Source organism: Cherax quadricarinatus, chromosome 8, assembly GCF_038502225.1.
Source record: "Cherax quadricarinatus isolate ZL_2023a chromosome 8, ASM3850222v1, whole genome shotgun sequence".
NCBI lineage: Eukaryota > Metazoa > Arthropoda > Malacostraca > Decapoda > Parastacidae > Cherax > Cherax quadricarinatus.
The window spans coordinates 20,811,918-20,819,086 of NC_091299.1; positions in this window are offsets into that span (position 1 = coordinate 20,811,918).

Here is a 7,169-nt window from a genome sequence, read left to right on the forward strand (position 1 = left end):
CTATACATGTCAGTGATACGGGACTGTACGTTAATGCTACCTATCTGTTTCCTTTCTTAAACATTGGGACTACATTTTCTGTCTTCCATACCTCAGGTAGTCGCTCTATTTCGATAGATGTTGTTGAATTAGACACATGTGCAACTCTTGGGTATCTTTACTGGGGAAACGTTTCGCCACACAGTGGGTTCATCAGTCCATACAAAGGAGAAACTTGAAGAACAGGAGGAGAATGAGATAATCAGTCCCTCAGCCTTGAGTCGATGTGGTCAGTCCATCAGTTTATTCAAGATTGATGGACTGACCACATCGACTCAAGGCAGAGGGACTGATTACCTCATTCTCCTTCTGTTCTTCAAGTTTCTCCTTTGTATGGACTGACGAAGCCACTGTGTGGCGAAACGTTTCCTGTATAAAGATACCCAAGAGTTGCACATGTGTCTAATTCAACAGCATGTCGGTTCTCTGAACCATTCATCTTCGATAGATGTGTTAAAGAATGCTGTTAGTGGCATACATACTGCCTCTGCTCCCTCTGTCAGGACCTACGGAGAGATGTGTGTGTATGTGTGTTCACTCACCTATATGTGATGGCAGGGGCAGAGTCACAGCTCCTGTGTGTGTATGTGTGTTCACTCACCTATATGTGATGGCAGGGGCAGAGTCACAGCTCCTGTGCGTGTGTGTGTGTGTGTGTGTGTGTGTGTGTGTGTGTGTGTGTGTGTGTGTGTGTGTGTGTGTGTGTGTGTGTACTCACCTATTTGTGGTTGCAGGGGTCGAGTCTTAGCTCCTGGCCCCGCCTCTTCACCGGTTGCTACTGGGCCCTCTCTCTCCCCTCTCCATGAGCTTTATCAAACCTCGTCTTAAAACTGTGTATGGTTCCTGCCTCCACTACGTCATTTTCTAGGCTATTCCACTGCCTTACAACTCTATGACTGAAGAAATACTTCCTACTATCTCTCTGACTCATTTGTGTCTTCAATTTCCAATTGTGGCCTCTTGTTTCTGTGTCCCCTCCCTGGAACATCCTGTCTTTGTCCACCTTGTCTATTCCACGCAGTATTTTATATGTCGTTATCATGTCTCCCCTGACGCTCCTGTCTTCCAGTGTCGTCAGGCCGATTTCCCTTAATCTTTCTTCATAGGACATTCCCCTTAGCTCTGGAACTAACCTTGTCGCAAACCTTTGTACTTTCTCTAGTTTCTTGACGTGCTTTATCAAGTGCGGGTTCCAAACAGGTGCTGCATACTCCAGTATGGGCCTGACATTCACGGTGTACAGTGTCTTGAATGATTCCTTACTTAGGTATCGGAATGCTGTTCTCAGGTTTGCCAGGCGCCCATATGCTGCAGCAGTTATCTGATTGATGTGTGCTTCCGGAGACATGCTCGGTGTTATACTCACCCCAAGATCTTTCTCCTTGAGTGAGGTTTGCAGTCTTTGGCCACCTAGCCTATACTCTGTCTGTGGTCTTCTGTGCCCTTCCCCTATCTTCATGTGTGTGTGTGTGTGTGTGTGTGTGTGCGTGTGTGTGTGTGTGTGTATATGTATGTGTGTGTGTGTATGTGTATGTGTGTGTATGTCTATCTATGTACTCACCTAGTTGTACTCACCTAGCTGAGGTTGCAGGGGTCGAGTCCAAGCTCCTGGCCCCGCCTCTTCACTGGTCGCAACTAGGTCACTCTCCCTGAACCGTGAGCTTTATCATACCCCTGCTTAAAGCTATGTATGGATCCTGCCTCCACTACTTCGCTTCCCAAACTATTCCACTTCCTGACTACTCTGTGGCTGAAGAAATACTTCCTAACGTCCCTGTGATTCATCTGTGTCTTCAACTTCCAACTGTGTTCCCTTGTTGCTGTGTCCCATCTCTGGAACATCCTGTCTTTGTACACCTTGTCAATTCTTCTCAGTATTTTGTATGTCGTTATCATGTCCCCCCTATCTCTCCTGTCCTCCAGTGTCGTCAGGTTGATTTCCCTTAACCTCTCCTCGTAGGACATGCCTCTTAGCTGTGGGACTAGTCTTCTTGCAAACCTTTGCACTTTCTCTAGTTTCTTTACGTGCTTGGCTAGGTGTGGGTTCCAAACTGGTGCCGCATACTCCAATATGGGCCTAACGTACACGGTGTACAGGGTCCTGAACGATTTCTTATTAAGATGTCGGAATGCTGTTCTAAGGTTTTCTAGGCGCCCATATGCTGCCCTGTATCTGAGATAAGGTGGTGTGATGCCCGAATGTTGAACACCACTTCAGCCATTTCTCAGTTTTTACTCTGAGAGAGACTGTGCGGGCATGCTGCACAATGTCTCTCTATCGAAAACCTACCAACCAACACGCATATGTGTGTGTGTTTGTGTGTTGATGTGGCACTAGCATAAATATATGTATCACTATGTCAGGAAGTAATTACCTGGTGTGGGTGGCATCCTGGGATATGGAGGAGGGGGGGGGTGGAGAATTAAAGAACGGCACTGGTAATAAGCCGGGCAGTCTGATGGCTTAAAAAACCATACCCCCGGCCGGGATTGAACCCGCGGTCATAGAGTCTCAAAACTCCAGCCCGCTGCGTTAGCCATTAGTAGCTAACGAGACCGGCTGGAGTTTTGAGACTCCATGACCGCAGGTTCAATCCCGGCCGGGGGTATGGTTTATTTGCAATCGTGTCATTACGATTTCTTGAGTCAAGTCTGATGGCTTAGATGGGTTGGGTTATCCTGGGATACTAACCCTTTAGGTTAATAATCCCAGTAAACTCGTCTTCTTCATTAATTGTACTGAAGCAGAGAGACCAAGATTGATCCAGCTGTGTCACACTGGTGGCTCTGTAACTGTGTCACACTGGTGGCTCTGTAACTGTGTCACATTGGTGGCTCTGTAACTGTGTCACACTGGTGGCTCTGTAACTGTGTCACATTGGTGGCTCTGTAACTGTGTCACACTGGTGGCTCTGTAACTGTGTCACACTGGTGGCTCTGTAACTGTGTCACATTGGTGGCTCTGTAACTGTGTCACACTGGTGGCTCTGTAACTGTGTCACACTGGTGGCTCTGTAACTGTGTCACACTGGTGGCTCTGTAACTGTGTCACACTGGTGGCACTGTAACTGTGTCACACTGGTGGCTCTGTAACTGTGTCACACTTGTGGCACTGTAACTGTGTCATACTGGTGGCTCTGTAACTGTGTCACACTTGTGGCACTGTAACTGTGTCACACTGGTGGCTCTGTAACTGTGTCACACTGGTGGCACTGTAACTGTGTCACACTGGTGGCCCTGTAACTGTGTCACACTGGTGGCACTGTAACTGTGTCACACTGGTGGCACTGTAACTGTGTCACACTGGTGGCTCTGTAACTGTGTCACACTTGTGGCACTGTAACTGTGTCACACTGGTGGCTCTGTAACTGTGTCACACTGGTGGCTCTGTAACTGTGTCACACTGGTGGCTCTGTAACTGTGTCACACTGGTGGCACTGTAACTGTGTCACACTGGTGGCTCTGTAACTGTGTCACACTGGTGGCACTGTAACTGTGTCACACTGGTGGCACTGTAACTGTGTCACACTGGTGGCTCTGTAACTGTGTCACACTAGTGGCACTGTAACTGTGTCACACTGGTGGCTCTGTAACTGTGTCACACTGGTGGCACTGTAACTGTGTCACACTGGTGGCTCTGTAACTGTGTCACACTGGTGGCTCTGTAACTGTGTCACACTGGTGGCTCTGTAACTGTGTCACACTGGTGGCACTGTAACTGTGTCACACTGGTGGCTCTGAAACTGTGTCACACTGGTGGCTCTGTAACTGTGTCACACTGGTGGCACTGTAACTGTGTCACACTGGTGGCTCTGTAACTGTGTCACACTGGTGGCTCTGTAACTGTGTCACACTGGTGGCTCTGTAACTGTGTCACACTGGTGGCATTGTGACTGTGTCACACTGGTGGCTCTGTAACTGTGTCACACTGGTGGCTCTGTAACTGTGTCACACTGGTGGCACTGTAACTGTGTCACACTGGTGGCTCTGTAACTGTGTCACACTGGTGGCACTGTAACTGTGTCACACTGGTGGCTCTGTAACTGTGTCACACTGGTGGCTCTGTAACTGTGTCACACTGGTGGCTCTGTAACTGTGTCACACTGGTGGCTCTGTAACTGTGTCACACTGGTGGCATTGTGACAGTGTCACACTGGTGGCTCTGTAACTGTGTCACACTGGTGGCTCTGTAACTGTGTCACACTGGTGGCACTGTAACTGTGTCACACTGGTGGCTCTGTAACTGTGTCACACTGGTGGCACTGTAACTGTGTCACACTGGTGGCTCTGTAACTGTGTCACACTGGTGGCTCTGTAACTGTGTCACACTGGTGGCACTGTAACTGTGTCACACTGGTGGCTCTGTAACTGTGTCACACTGGTGGCACTGTAACTGTGTCACACTGGTGGCTCTGTAACAGTGTCACACTGGTGGCTCTGTAACTGTGTCACACTGGTGGCACTGTAACTGTGTCACACTGGTGGCTCTGTAACTGTGTCACACTGGTGGCACTGTAACTGTGTCACACTGGTGGCACTGTAACTGTGTCACACTGGTGGCTCTGTAACTGTGTCACACTGGTGGCTCTGTAACTGTGTCACACTGGTGGCACTGTAACTGTGTCACACTGGTGGCTCTGTAACTGTGTCACACTGGTGGCTCTGTAACTGTGTCACACTGGTGGCTCTGTAACTGTGTCACACTGGTGGCTCTGTAACTGTGTCACACTGGTGGCACTGTAACTGTGTCACACTGGTGCCTCTGTAACTGTGTCACACTGGTGGCTCTGTAACTGTATCACACTGGTGGCACTGTAACTGTGTCACACTGGTGGCTCTGTAACTGTATCACACTGGTGGCACTGTAACTGTGTCACACTGGTGGCACTGTAACTGTGTCACACTGGTGGCTCTGTAACTGTCACACTGGTGGCACTGTAACTGTGTCACACTGGTGGCACTGTAACTGTGTCACACTGGTGGCTCTGTAACTGTGTCACACTGGTGGCACTGTAACTGTGTCACACTGGTGGCTCTGTAACTGTGTCACACTGGTGGCTCTGTAACTGTATCACACTGGTGGCTCTGTAACTGTGTCACACTGGTGGCACTGTAACTGTGTCACACTGGTGGCACTGTAACTGTGTCACACTGGTGGCTCTGTAACTGTGTCACACTGGTGGCACTGTAACTGTGTCACACTGGTGGCTCTGTAACTGTGTCACACTGGTGGCTCTGTAACTGTATCACACTGGTGGCACTGTAACTGTGTCACACTGGTGGCTCTGTAGCTGTATCACACTGGTGGCACTGTAACTGTGTCACACTGGTGGCACTGTAACTGTGTCACACTGGTTGCTCTGTAACTGTGTCACACTGGTGGCACTGTAACTGTGTCACACTGGTGGCACTGTAACTGTGTCACACTGGTGGCTCTGTAACTGTGTCACACTGGTGGCTCTGTAACTGTGTCACACTGGTGGCTCTGTAACTGTGTCACACTGGTGGCTCTGTAACTGTGTCACACTGGTGGCTCTGTAACTGTGTCACACTGGTGGCTCTGTAACTGTGTCACACTGGTGGCTCTGTAACTGTGTCACACTGGTGGCTCTGTAACTGTGTCACACTGGTGGCACTGTAACTGTGTCACACTGGTGGCACTGTAACTGTGTCACACTGGTGGCTCTGTAACTGTGTCACACTGGTGGCTCTGTAACTGTGTCACACTGGTGGCACTGTAACTGTGTCACACTGGTGGCTCTGTAACTGTGTCACACTGGTGGCTCTGTAACTGTGTCACACTGGTGGCACTGTAACTGTGTCACACTGGTGGCTCTGTAACTGTGTCACACTGGTGGCTCTGTAACTGTGTCACACTGGTGGCTCTGTAACTGTGTCATACTGGCGGCACTGTAACTGTGTCACACTGGTGGCTCTGTAACTGTGTCACACTGGTGGCTCTGTAACTGTGTCACACTGGTGGCTCTGTAACTGTGTCACACTGGTGGCTCTGTAACTGTGTCACACTGGTGGCTCTGTAACTGTATCACACTGGTGGCTCTGTAACTGTGTCACACTGGTGGTTCTGTAACTGTGTCACACTGGTGGCTCTGTAACTGTGTCACACTGGTGGCTCTGTAACTGTGTCTCACTGGTGGCTCTGTAACTGTGTCACACTGGTGGCTCTGTAACTGTGTCACACTGGTGGCTCTGTAACTGTGTCACACTGGTGGCTCTGTAACTGTGTCACACTGGTGGCTCTGTAACTTTGTCACACTGGTGGCTCTGTAACTGTGTCACACTGGTGGCTCTGTAACTGTGTCACACTGGTGGCTCTGTAACTGTGTCACACTGCTGGCTCTGGAACTGTGTCACACTGGTGGCTCTGTAACTGTGTCACACTGGTGGCTCTGTAACTGTGTCACACTGGTGGCTCTGTAACTGTGTCACTCTGGTGGCTCTGTAACTGTGTCACACTGGTGGCTCTGTAACTGTGTCACACTGGTGGCTCTGTAACTGTGTCACACTGGTGGCTCTGTAACTGTGTCACACTGGTGGCTCTGTAACTGTGTCACACTGGTGGCTCTGTAACTGTGTCACACTGGTGGCTCTGTAACTGTGTCACACTGGTGGCTCTGTAACTGTGTCACACTGGTGGCTCTGTAACTGTGTCACACTGGTGGCTCTGTAACTGTGTCACACTGGTGGCTCTGTAACTGTGTCACACTGGTGGCTCTGTAACTGTGTCACACTGGTGGCTCTGTAACTGTGTCACACTGGTGGCTCTGTAACTGTGTCACACTGGTGGATCTGTAACTGTGTCACACTGGTGGCTCTGTAACTGTGGCACACTGGTGGCTCTGTAACAGTGTCACACTGGTGGCTCTGTAACTGTGTCACACTGGTGGCTCCGTAACTATGTCACACTGGTGGCTCTGTAACTGTGTCACACTGGTGGCTCTGTAACTGTGTCACACTGGTGGCTCTGTAACTGTGTCACACTGGTGGCTCTGTAACTGTGTCACACTGGTTGTTCTGTAACTGTGTCACACTGGTGGCTCTCTAACTGTGTCACACTGGTGGCTCTGTAACTGTGTCACACTGGTGGCTCTGTAACTGTGTCACACTGG